Source organism: Rosa chinensis, chromosome 3, assembly GCF_002994745.2.
Source record: "Rosa chinensis cultivar Old Blush chromosome 3, RchiOBHm-V2, whole genome shotgun sequence".
Lineage (NCBI taxonomy): Eukaryota > Viridiplantae > Streptophyta > Magnoliopsida > Rosales > Rosaceae > Rosa > Rosa chinensis.
Genome location: NC_037090.1, coordinates 3,185,609 through 3,198,932, shown reverse-complemented (window position 1 = coordinate 3,198,932; position 13,324 = coordinate 3,185,609). Strand labels below are relative to the sequence as shown.

The 13,324-nt window shown below is 44.4% G+C and overlaps 1 long non-coding RNA gene across 1 annotated transcript; it reads left to right on the top strand.

Annotated features, from left to right (window-relative positions):
* The first annotated feature begins 8,040 nt into the window (after positions 1-8,040).
* LOC121052342 lies at positions 8,041-9,613 on the top strand. The gene is made up of 5 exons (XR_005808749.1): positions 8,041-8,679; positions 8,751-8,882; positions 8,950-9,036; positions 9,109-9,437; positions 9,513-9,613. It is a non-coding gene; the product is annotated as an uncharacterized LOC121052342 (long non-coding RNA).
* The last annotated feature ends 3,711 nt before the right edge of the window (positions 9,614-13,324 follow it).

The following is a 13,324-nucleotide window of genomic DNA, read 5'->3' as shown; positions in this document are numbered from 1 at the left end:
GGGTGGCCGCCTAAGCGTCTGGGCGGCCGAGTAGTTAGGCGCTAGGTAGGCTATTTAGGCCGATTAAGAATAACGACAAACATCTGAAATTCATCTTCAAGATCCTTGTCACTCACTCGCGAATCCAAATTCCCACTGTAAACTAGATTCATCGTCTCAAAACCTGAGAAATCCAACTTTACAGATCAAACCCATTATGATCGTAAAACAGAGGGAGCGATGGAGAAAACTATGGCTTTTCAGGCTTGACAAAAAGTGTGAAAGGGGAAGAGAGAAAGGATTGGAGCTCACCTTGAATAAATTACAAGGTGTTTGTGCATGATGATCGATTGGAGCGAGAAGACAAGAGAATAAGAGAGAAATGGATAGGGAACTAGATTGATCTGTTGAGTTTAATTGACGATGTTATAGCTCCCGTGGGTTCTCCAAATTTTCTTTTTCTGGGTGTCCAAAGTAGTTTGTTGAGTATTTGTGTTCAACTTGAATAGGAAACCAATCAAGTCATGTGGTTGACCGGCATTGGAAATATGAATAAAATACATCCTTATAAAATTCTTATTATTCTTATCTTAAATTATAGTTGAGTCTTTATATATCTTCCAAAAGAAAGAGACCCATCTTAAATTAAGTCTATATATATAGTTATATACTCTTTTTTATATTTTATATGCTATAAAAATAAATTAAAGATTTAAATAATTAAAACCACCTAGGCGCCTAGCGATTTTTCGAACCTTGACAAATAGATGTGTTTTTGAAACAATGCAAACGTCTTATGGAGGTTGTTAAACTGTTTGAACATGATTGTCTATTAAAGTAATGAAAGTGCATATGATTGTAAAAAAGCTTGTTTATTTTCCTTTACTTGGCAATATTGCACATGATTGCAGTCAATGTAAATGCATTTTATTTGAGGAGACATGGCCAATAGCAGTACAGTGTCATGTGTGTTTCTCTACTCCATCAAATTTTAGGTTTAGGCTTTGAGAGAGAAATGCCAATTAGATGGAATGGTGTGAACAAATATTTAGGAGGGAATTATGTAAGGATTGTACTTTTAAGAGGGAGGGAAGTAGTTGATATGGTGAAGGCTTAAAAGACAAAAACACTCATGCAAGAGATCACATAGCACTTGAGTTGACAATGTTACTAATGGCGTGTAGGAGTGTTAGCTAGGCATGATTTTTTTTTTTTTGAGTCAAGGAAACACGATTTACTACCCCTACGATTACTTAACGACTAGAAACAAAAAATCACAAAACACCTCATGTCCTTCAGCTACAAGTTCAACTCATATCTTTCCTAATCTTCCAGAGACTCGCACATCACTTATGCAAACTACATTTGCGGCATGCTTGATATCTTCCATCAAGATCTCTTCAAGATAAACATCCACTGCTCTCCTTCAATAAACTCACTTTCACACAACCGGGCTAAGAAATATAAGGCCGCAACATTGCTCGTCTTCATACAATGAGACCATGAATAACTGACACAGAGCTCTTCTAAGTTAAGCTTGATATCATCCACAAACATTGTCGCGATCCACTTTGAATCCAGCACAGTTCTTCCAACTACTTGGTTTGTCAATAACTCACTTCCACCTTCGATCTCAATCTTCACATTCTTATAATCCAATGCTAGTGAACTAGCGAGCTTCGCAGCTTTCAATTCTACATTAAATGGAATTGCTGCAACCACCCTGGTAGACAAACCATCAATAAGCTCTCCTCTATCAAAGTAAACATTAATGGCTTGGCGAAAGGCAATCCAAACCTGACAGCTTGTGGGGGTGTGTTTCGAGATGCCTCAAGTGATTTTTTAGGGAGTTTTTGTCACTCACTTGGTAGGAATTATTCCTTCTATTCTGAACTTTATACTTTGGCTATCGAAATTGTCTTTGTTAGACGGTGTTTCTGATCCTTTCACAACTAGGTTGCTGCTAGTTGTCATCATGATCTTCTTCCAAAGCCCTCTGAGAACAGAGCACTATGCTTTCATTCACGGAAGTGGTAAGAACATGTTGCATATCACCAATTACAATCAAGAAACCCCATATGAGCTTCTTTATTTTTTGTCATTTAATGAAGAAAAAGACTGGGGTTTTGGGGGGGGGGGGAGGGATTTTGGTTATTGGTTCTTGTTTGACATGGACAATGAGGCGGACGATAGGTTGGGGTCTAATGGCATTGACGGGCTTGAGCCGCTTAATTGCGCAAGTTTTTACGATGGTTGTTATTCCTAATTTCCACAGAAGCCAAGAAAAACGAAAATGTTGTCTTTTGTTCCCCTACTTTCCTTTGTTTTTCTGCGATGTCAAAGTGACTCAAATATGTTGGATTATGCAACGGGGATTATGAACTACATTGTATATTGCAAAAGTCGGTCTGTATTTTGTATGAGTTTTGCTGGATGTACGAGTTTGCTGGATTTAACTAAAGAAAAGGGTATTACAGGAAATTAGTTATTTTTGCTGGGTGTAAAAGAATTGCAGGGTATACTTAGGTATTTGCTGGGTACATTTAGAAAGACCCTTTGTCTATTTACCCCATTTTTAGAGATTTTTTTCCCACTTACCCCTTAAGTTTTTTTAATTTTCTCTTACCCAAAACACTTTAAGGATGTCTTTCCTAATACTCCATTAAGATTTAAAAAAAAAAAAAAAATTTAATACCATTTTACCCTTATCCCTTTGTTACTTAAAGGGAGAGGGAGAGAGATAAAATGGAAGAGAGAGAAACCATGGGAGACTTCGCCGGAGTCCGATCGCCGGAATCCGGTCAACTTTAGCCGGATTCCAGTCAACGTTCACCGGATTCCGGTCACAGGCTACCGCCTACCGCCTACCGGAATTTGCTGAAAATCTTACCAGAAAGTTTTTTTGCCCCCAATAGACATCTATTACCCCTCTAATAGACGTTTATTGCCCCCAATAGACGACTATCAGTCATGTATTGTCCCCCAATAGAACTTTTGGTAGTCGGAATAGGAACTAATCTTCATAAAATTAGATGGATAAAACTTTGATTAAAGAAAAAAATGAAGAAATTATATCAATTTTAAAACGTCTATTGCCTCCCATGCTCCCAATAAATGTCTATTGCCCCCCAATAGACGTTTCGATTACCGAAATGAGAACTAATTTTTCTAAAATTATACAAATATAACTTTGATTAAAGAAAAAAAAAAGATTACATTAATTCAAAACGTCTATTGCCCCCCAATAGACCTTTAACAGGCCTCTATTACCCCAATAGAACCTTTTTTTTTCCTCATTTTTCTAGGTCGGCGCAGTGACCTTACAAGCTCAAATCTATTCATATTGTTTACACTTGAGGCCTTCGAACCATTCTCACCCAATTCCTCAGCTTCTTGCTTCTTCTATTAAATGAAGATCATATTGTTGGACCTTTCTTCTATTGATTAATAGGTTAATAGGCAAGTGAAGATTATATTGCTACACGATTCTTCATTAATTAATAGGAGTACCTTGGCTTTTTCTTCCATCACATGCCACCACGTTGCATATTTGACTGAGAAGAAACAACGTAGGCTCTCTATCATTGCTGTAGAAAAGTGCCATACTTTAGGCAGATCCACCTCTTACTCTAATGAAGACTCACTCACAGAGGATCCCCTCTCCACAATCTCTTCACAGTCTTCACTACTCCCAGACACACATGATCGCTGGAATTGATATGAGGTTGTGTCGAAGATGAGGTTAAGAATGGTAAGGCGCTGGAGCAGATCCACCTTTCATGAGTTGGACGGAAGACGACGACGACGAACACTCCGGCCGAACTCGTGACCGTCGGCGCCCATCCTAAGCTAGACGACGACGCCGTTTAAGCACTATGAAAGTGGAGAAAAACGAAGAGGAGGGGGAGAGAGAGACGGCGTGGAGGGGAGAGGGAGAGGAAGGGAGGGAGAGAGAGGGAGAGAGAGAGAGAGAGAGAGAGAGAGAGAGATCTGTATTGAAGAGGGATGAGAAAGAGAGAAGAGAGAGAGTCTACCGGATCGTGCTGGAGAGAGAGAAGAGAGGAGCGGCCATGGCTGTAGTTATTTAATTATGTTGAGGGTAGAATAGTGATTTTACTTTAAATTGGGTGAGTGTGAATAAAAATCTGTTGGTAGGGTAAGTGAGATAATTTTGTCTCATTTTGGTGCTTTAGGACTGGAAGCACGGTCACCGGGTTTCAACGAGGTTGAAGGTTTGCTCCGGGGAGGCTTTGTAATCGCTGGGATTGATTGATTCGAGAGACAGTGGTTGGCTTTGCCGCTTAACCCTGTATTTATACTCTAGGGTTTCGACTGCTCCTTGCCTTAGAAGGATTATTAATTGAAGTTTCCTATTCAATCTCTGCTACTCGATCCCAATAAGGTTTCGTTTTCCTCATGGGTTACGGAATGGGCGAAGCAAACCCGAGTAGGCTTATTTTTGGGCTGCAGGTATCAACCCGCTACTCTAAATCCACTAAAGGATCTTGCCAAAATTACTTTTGGGCTCAAACATTGCCCCCCAGGCCCCGAAATCAGGCCCGCAAAGATGTAACTGATTGAAGGGGACTAGAACGACGCGCCGATCGCTTGAAACAATGTCATTAACGAAGGTTGGGTCTTTTCGTTTGTGAAACGCCTTTCTGTCATATCGTTTCCCTCACAAAATTCCTTATTTAAACCCACGGCCGCAAGACTTGTCACATCAGAAACCCTTCCAGTCTCTTAAACCCAGAACAATCCATTTCTTCCAATATCTCCTTCGCAGAAACCCATAAATGGCTCCCCCGAAGAAAATAATTATCGATCAAGAGGAAGAGTTAAACGAAACAGTTGCCCACACTTTGGGAACCAACATCGGTGCCCGCATTCATCTCCAGACATTTATCCACCGACCCCTGCTCCTTCGATTCTCCGACCATCAAACCGAACTGGGTCCCGCGCCACAAGATGCCATCCCAGCCGATGCTATCGCTCTCTACGGCCTACCAGTCCGTCGGCCTATTCCGGTCCTCCGAAGGAATCCTGGAGATTCAGTAGCTGGGGTACCCAGAACCACCGAGCCAAAATAGGGCATTGGCCATCTTCTATCAGCGCGGCAGAGACCTCTTGGTATCGCGAAACACGGGCGCGAGATCTAGCTCGCTGGAACGCAGCAGGTATCACGCATACTATTGACCTATGTTTCAATCTTCCCCGTGGTGGCAATCGCTCGCCGCTTGCTGCTTTTCTTTATTTCTGGAATACCGCCACCAACACATTTGACTTCAGATTTGGTCAAATGAGTATTACTCTGTTGGATATGCTCGCCATCACTGGCTTGCCCATCGATGGCGAGCCCTATGTGCATGGTCAATTCGATTCTGCCAACTTTACCTCTACCATGGCCCAACACGGTCGTAGTGCCCACAGTGGCTCCTACCCGCGATGGTTGGCGTATTACAGCCGGGAACACAATGCGACCGGCGGGATCGCTTTTCTGGAGTATTGGCTCTGTAAGTTCATATTCTGCACTTCTTCTTGCAAGCCCACTGGTACCTGGACTCTCCTGGCGACGACCCTCTACAATGGTCGCAACGTCGGCCTTGGGCAACTGGTGCTAGGAGCCCTTTACCGCATGTTATATCAAGCCACAATGCATCCGTTCGAGACTAGCATGTCTGGCCCCTTCTGGATTTTAGATTTCTGGATCCAAACCTACTTTCCATTCTTCCGTCGCGATGACATCCCACTACTTCCACCGGCCGACCAACTCTTGGGTCAGTGGTTCAGTCGCGAGGGAAGGTACTCATCCCCCCTTACTCCGAGTGTTTTTCTTACTTGTACCTCTTAGATGAGATGCCGTACTGTGACATAATAATGGATAGAAAATTCCCCTCTCTACTTGAATATGGTCTCCTTCCCGGCGATCCTCGCTATACTGATCGCGCGCGCTTGGCTTTCCACCGCGCGATCTCCTGCTTGGACATTAGGATTGCTGCCGAGGAACTCAGCTATGAGCTTTACGCTCCTAATCACTTTGCTCGCCAATTTGGCCTTGTCCAATTAGTGCCGTTCCCCCTATACGACGCCTGGAACTGCAACACTTCTTAGCGCAGATTTGGGCCCCCTCTCGGGCCTGTGCCGGCACAAAGTATGCTCGCTCTGGTTGATCTTCCTGATTGGGCCCAGGCTATCGATGCCGTGGACGGGACTGAAGAAGGATACAAAACATGATGGGAAGAGGTCTCTGTCAATTGCTGGGCTCAACGGGATGATGAACTCTTTGCAACTATCTTTGGAGAACTGAAAAGCCCATATCCTGCAGATGTTGAAATGCTTGCTCGCTTTTCTGAGGAGTCTGCACGATCCCAACCTCTTCCGGCAACACAACCAGCGCGAGCCCCTTGATAGGAGCATAAAATGCGACGAATTCATAGTTTAATCCTTTACACTTTTGCTTAGTTATTTCGTTAAAAAGATCAATCTAACTTTGTTATTTTCTTAGGAGGTTTGTGGATCAACCATGGAAAAATAGGAGCTCAATTGTGGAAAATTAAGGCTCAGATATATAATAGTGATGCAAAAGATGAAGGAAAACCATTTATGTGGTCAGAAACAATAAGGGAAGCTTGTGGAAAAATTCGTGCAAAACAGTTGCTGAGAAGCAAAATATGAAAACTGGAATCTGCCTTATTTTCTTCTGTATTTGGACCCCATTTTGAAGATATTTTGAGTGCACCATGGAAGCAATTCTTGACTACATTTGAAAACCAGATATTTCACTACAATAAAGCCTAATCAAGTGATCATAACAGTCAAGGATGAAGTCAGAAACGTTGCACAAAATAGGCATCCTGATCAGCTTTCCACCTTCAGTCTTATCTATGAAGCATATTGGAGCTGTCTTTTGGAGACTTCCTTGGAAAGTCTTTGGGAAGGTTATTGTTTGGACGTCAATAAATGATGCCATAGGGAATTATAGCCCTAAGAAACGTTCAGAAAGATAGCTACAAGGTCGGTGTACAAGCCCATAAATTTGACAAGAAGATAAGGAAAATCTGGAAATTTCTGACAGACCTTATCTTGAAGGCTTTTCAAGGCTGCTTTTGGGCAAGAAGTTAAGGGGATATTTAGAAGAATTTTGCACACTCTTAAAGGTCATCATCAAGGTTGTTATCTTGCTGAAAATCACATTCAAAGCTGAAATGAAACCTAGTTAAAAGAAGGGCTAAAAAGGCAATCCTAAGTGAGGTAGATAAGTGAGTCACCTTCCTTATCTCTTGGCAGATTGTTTTGAGGCTTCTTGGGGATCCTTTGCTGAGTTGTATACGTTTTATATGAGCTGTTAGCATGCTTTATATCAGCTGTAAAGGATCTACAAGTCAAAGAATTCAGCCTAAGAAGAGAAATTCAAATAGAACAAGTAAACAAACTTGGTCTAATTGCAAGAGTGCCCTTGAACTTGCAACTCCTATATAAAAGAGCCTCCTTCCACATTTTAAATATAGATGACCAACCACATACAGAAGATATCACATAAAAAGAACCAGAGACACACCAAAGAAGAAGAAGAAGAAGAAGAAGCAAGACTGCAAAATCACACCAGAGACGATCGATCACTGCTTCTCAAAGATCGATCGTTGATCGTATTTTTCCCAATTTCTGATTTTTGTTGTCTTCCTTTTTCATGAACTCCTTTGTGTTTTTGATTCCAATTATGTGTAACTAAATTTCCAGTAGCTAGGGACCTGTTGAAGCCCCTAGACATGATCCATAACATGCTTTGATTTTCGGTTTGTTTTCAATTAATAAAGTTGAGGTTTTGTTTACCGATTTCTCATTGATGAATTCTATGTTTGTATACTTTGGAGGACTACTTAGTATGCATGCTAGGGTTCTAATACTTTGATTGTTTGATGCCTGGATCAATAGTTGGATTCCTCAAATTATCTAGAGAAGTAATTGGTAGTTTTCACTAGCAAGTAAACAAAACCCTAGGTTTAGCAAGGCTCTAAGTTATTTGCGATGCCTAGTGATTGCTCAAACTCTTTTCAAACTTAATGATCTCTGCATGTTTAATCTAATAAACGTACCTTTAGGTTGCATTGCTTGGGAATAGTCTAGGTGTAGAGCACTTCCTGCCTAGCGTACAAAGTAAGAAAGAGTAATAGGTTGTGTTCAAGCGTATCGAGCCAATCTGAGCATCTTCAACTAAGTTAATTGGTGATAAATTGGACAAAGTGTGTTGTGTGTGATTGTTAGGGGTGGATGCTTCCTTCCTAGCTAGTTTCATTATCTTGATATCAATCAACTTTAAATCTGCTTCAGTTTTGTTTTCTTTCTGTTCTCTGTTTTTCTGTATTTTATTTCCATAGTAAATCAACTCCAAAATTCACCAAATTTTGTGTGCTAGACTCTTTACGTGTCTAGTATACTTCTGTAAATTTTCGTATTTTTATGGGTTGTTTTAGTTAGGTTTTTAGTTTGTTTTTCAACTGCGGTTCAGTAGGAGCTGCAGTCACGTTTTGTGACTTTTGTTGAAGCCTTTAGTTTAACTTAATCCTCTGTGGGAGACCCTTATTTCCCTATATTACAATTGCCATATTTGCAGGAGAATAAGGAAAATCAATAGCTTCTAAGAGAGTTATCACCCCTCACCCGGCCCAGGCCGGTATCGTAATCCGCGAACCCCATCCAGAGGTAAGTATCTTAATTCTATCTTCTGTATCTTCCTTCATTGCTTTCCCTTCACTCATCCTTCGCTGTATCAGAGGAGTGCGCCATGCTCTAGCCGCCGTGCAATTAGCGCTTCCTCGGCCGTCGGCCAGTCTAGAAAGTAGAAAGCGGTGCTCGCAGAGCCTGAAGCTGAAGATTCTTCCTTTGACGACGATGATCCGCAGACTGTAAGAACCCTATACTCTTAGGATTATGCCTCTCTGTGAGTTAAGTCTTAACTTTCGACTTTGGCAGGTCGCAGCTGCTCTGGCTCGCAAGCACAACCGCTCGGATCCTCGCACTGACCCATGGGAAGAGGATGAGCCACTCGCTGATCGACTGGTAAGAAATAGGAAATTCACACTGGAAATTATCCATCTTTTAGCCAAATTCCTATAATTGTTTCACTCGCAGGTTCGTCGCCGGTCCTCCGGACATGCCGGGGAAGGCTCTTCGGCTGCTGGTGAAGGAACAACCGCCCGCAGGCTCAAACGCCCACAGATTCTAGTAATCTACCAACTCCCGCCAACACCGCGAGCGATGTGTATTTGGCTTCGATTCCGGTGCAGGTCATAGACGACAGTTCACCCGAGCGGGAAGAAGGGATAGCCCCCCCAGAGGCACCATCTGAGGAGCCGATCGCTGCACAACCCTAAGCGCAGGTAGCGCTTGATTCCATTCCCAACGAGGCAGCTCAAGAGCCCGCACCGATAACCGTCCCGCAAGAGCTCCCGGTCGCAGAGGTACGCTTGTTCCAACGCAAACGCCTTAGTTCTGGTTTACTTTCGTGTATTCTGATAGTTCTTCCTTGACTGCAGAGTTCTGGTCCTGCTGAGGAAGTCGCTGCTGCTGTGGAGGTACCTGCCGCTGACCCCATTGATCCAGTTAGCGAGGATATGGTGATTCTAGAGTCTGCCCCTCATGCTCCTGCAGTGGGAGCGGGGGTAAATGCGGAACCAGAGCCGGAAACGGCCCCCATCACAGAGCCTCAGGAGGCCCCTGCTGCGGTCGCTGCTCATGCTGATGCTGACGCTCCATTGCCCGAGCCTCCTTCCAGGCTAGAAAGGCTTGTTCGCGTACTCGAAGTGGCTCCTCCAAGAGTTATAGATGAAGCGAGGGATGGGCTACAACGACTTCTAGGTCCTGACATTTTATTGCCGGGTGCGTCCGCCAGAGCTCAGGAATACTTGATGGTTCTTCGCCGCGAGCGAACTATCACTGAGGCCGAGTTCACTGAGATCTATGAACTGTTACTAAACCTTCCTGAACGGATTAATGAAAGAACGACCGCGACCGCGCAAGCTAGGCAAGCTCAGGCTCATTACCGAGGCCTTGCACAACAGACAGAGACATCTCGCGACTTCTTGTGTGATAGAGCTATCCTTGTCAGAGACTTGCGGATTACGCAGAATCATCTACGGACCCAAATCCGAGAGTTTCAAGCCCAATTGGCCGCAGTGACAGCCCAGCTCGAGCAAGAGGAACCTCTGTTAGAGCAACCCCTAGCGGCCTTTGAAGCAATGTCTCAGAACTTAGCTCAGGCTCGCGAAGCAGCCCGACTAGCTGAGTGAGCTGCTGCTGACGCCAATTTTCGTCTGGATGAGCACCTACTTCGCTTGACCCACGCGGGCTGAAAACTTTAGGCCTCTATTACTATTAGGCCTAGTTTGTATGAACAATATTATATTTATCCAATATATTTAGCCCACTTTGCTTGGTCCAAATATACGTTCAATTTTGAATTAATGTTTACCTTTATTGCTGATCAAAGTTGGTTTGACAAAATAATCTCGAAACATAGCGGTTATCTCCTTGAAGACTGCCCCGCTTCCCACGCGTTTTCAAGTCCCTTCATTTCCGAGATCTTTGCATTCAATTCCACTGACACTCTTATTGATGGCGTTGAAAGTACTCCAGTCGTCCATCGCATGGTTGAGACCACTGGAATTGGCTCTATAAATACTAACACTTTGGGGAATTGGTAAGCACCAGCAAGTATGGCCTTCTCAGAGAAAGCTTCGCAAACCTTACTTCTCTTTCTTCACTTTCTGAAATCTTCTCCCCATAATCTCATCCTCGATCATAAGCCCTTAGGCTTCATGGCTTAATCTCAAGACTTGGGTAGGCCTCATGGCCTAATCTCAGGTCCAGTGGCGTGTCTTTGGTTTCTGAAAATCTGGATGAACTTGCCAGTCTTAGTTAAACCGAAAAACACGCCACGCTCCTAACGCGGCAGAACCAGATTCTGAGGGGTCTCTCTTCTCAGACTACCCGCGTGGAGCATGGGGAAGAAGGGTGGAAGGCCACTTTGAGGCCGACAGTTCTTCTTCTGCGGTCTACCTCTGGGGCCCGATCACGAGGCTTCCATTCTTCCACAGGAGGTAGATGTGGTTGTGGGTCGCACTCGCTCTGGATACCATCTCCAACCCGGACGAATGCCCCAAGGAAGGGGTATGATGGGTTATTTCCTTCCCTCTTCCTCCGGTACCAATGACAGCAGTGGCGACTCAGATCGGAGGAGGATCTGGGTGAAGAGAGGAAGAGTGCCAGCGGTACTGCCCTGACCCTTCTTACCGCAACCAGATCCAGTCATTTTTAAAGTTCATGTTTCTCGCGATCTTCAAAGCCACCTTTGGCCCGTAACTGTATTGATATGTTTTGTTGTATGCCTTTGGCTGCAAAGCCACTTTATGAATGAAACTTTCTTTGAGCAAAAAATTGCCATTCACCAAAAATCACCAAAAATTTGCAAGATATTGTTCCGCAAAAATAATAAAGCCTCTTGTATAGGCCCTTTGCACATTCTTAACACAAAAATTGTCAAGGATAAACAAGTAGACTTAAAATTTGGATAAAATAATAAAGCCTCATGTATAGGCTATTACGTACACATGGCCTCAAATAAGGCTCGAATAGATACAGAGCTGCCCCCCAATGTTCATCGGTGGAGCAAATACACAAGTCGAAGGCCACAAGAAAAAGGCCTGAATAGGCTAGAGAGTCGATGCAAGCCTATGAAGATTATGTTTGCCCCCCAATCTGGGCAGGAAGCGGAGCAGGGGGGTCTTCGAACTCCCATACACTAGGATAGTATTTCTTCAGGAAACGCCCGTTGATAGGGTTGCGATGGATGTCGCCATCAACGTCCCTGAGGTGAAAAGCCCCAGGCCCCAAGATCCGGTGGATGGCAAAGGGTCCCTCCCATCGCAGAGTCCATTTACCGCGGCCTGTTAACTTCTCGCCAAGGGGTAAAACGGCCTTCCAAACAAGTTCTCCTTCTTTATAACTACGACCACATGTCCTCTTATCATAGGTGCGGGCGATACGCTGTTTCTCCATGACCAAATTATCCAAAGCCGCTAACCGCTGCGCGCTCAAATCTTCGTGTTCTTGCCACATCGCCAGGACGTAATCCTCACCGATCAAATGATGCTGCTCTTGGACGCGTAGGGAATGAACGTTAATTTCCAAGGGTAATACAGCGTCGTGACCAAACATGAGGGCATATGGTGTCGTCATGGTGGGATTTCGCTTGGATGTGCGATAAGCCCAGAGTGTCTCATACAAAGTATCGTGCCATTGTCGAGGGTTCCCTTCCAGCATCTTCTTGAGTAAGGTAATAATTATCTTGTTACTAGCCTCCGCTTGACCGTTGGACTGAGTGTAATACGGAGTGCTGTGGACGACCTAGATGCCAAAATCGTTGACAAGTTCCTCGACAGGACCTCCCATGAACGCTGCCCCTAGGTCCGAAACGAGCACCTAGCGGATACCAAACCTGCAGAGAATGTCACGAAAAATAAACTGGCGAATGGTAGCACCGGAGGCCTCCTTCAAAGGCTCCGCTTCGACCTATTTGGTGAAGAAGTCCGTGGCGACGATGATGAACTTATGTTGGAGAGAAGAGCCCCAGCCTCGCGCAGGCCAAGGCTTGATGATAGGCTGCATGGGAATGTTAGGAACATGCTGGACCGGTCCATGCGCTTGACAATCTTCACACCCTTTGGCGAATGCGATACAATCCTTGAGAATGCTAGGCTAGTAATAACCATGCCGCCTAATAAGCCATCGCATCTTAGGCCCCGCTTGATGGGCCCCACATATCCCTGTGTGCGCTTCTCGCATTAATCGTTTTGCTTCGCAGCCATAGACACACCGAAAGTCTATGCCATCTTCCCCACGTCGTCGCAACTCATCACCCCTAAGGAAGTAATTTAGAGCGAGAAAGCGAATCTTCCTGTCAGCTGTGGGGTCTGGTCGCTTGAGGTAAGCCACCAGCGGGATGCCCCAATCCACATCAATAGGCTCGAGCATCGCGACCACTGGATCATCTGGGGGATCAGGCCGTGCGAGCCATGAAGGTAGTGTGCGGCGCTCAACTTTCAGAATGCGCTCGCGAACCCCATACTTCAATGTAATGCCTGTGGCCAGCTGAGCAAGCTCATTGGCCGCGAAATTGCGCTCGCGAGGTATATATTCCAAATCGATGTCGTCAAACTGATCCAGAAGCTCGATGGCACGGTTTAGATACGATACGAGCAACCAACTTACACATCGATATTTTTCTTGAAGCTGGTTTATAACGAGCTGAGAATCACCGCGAATCTGAACGTCTCTCACGCCCATTTCC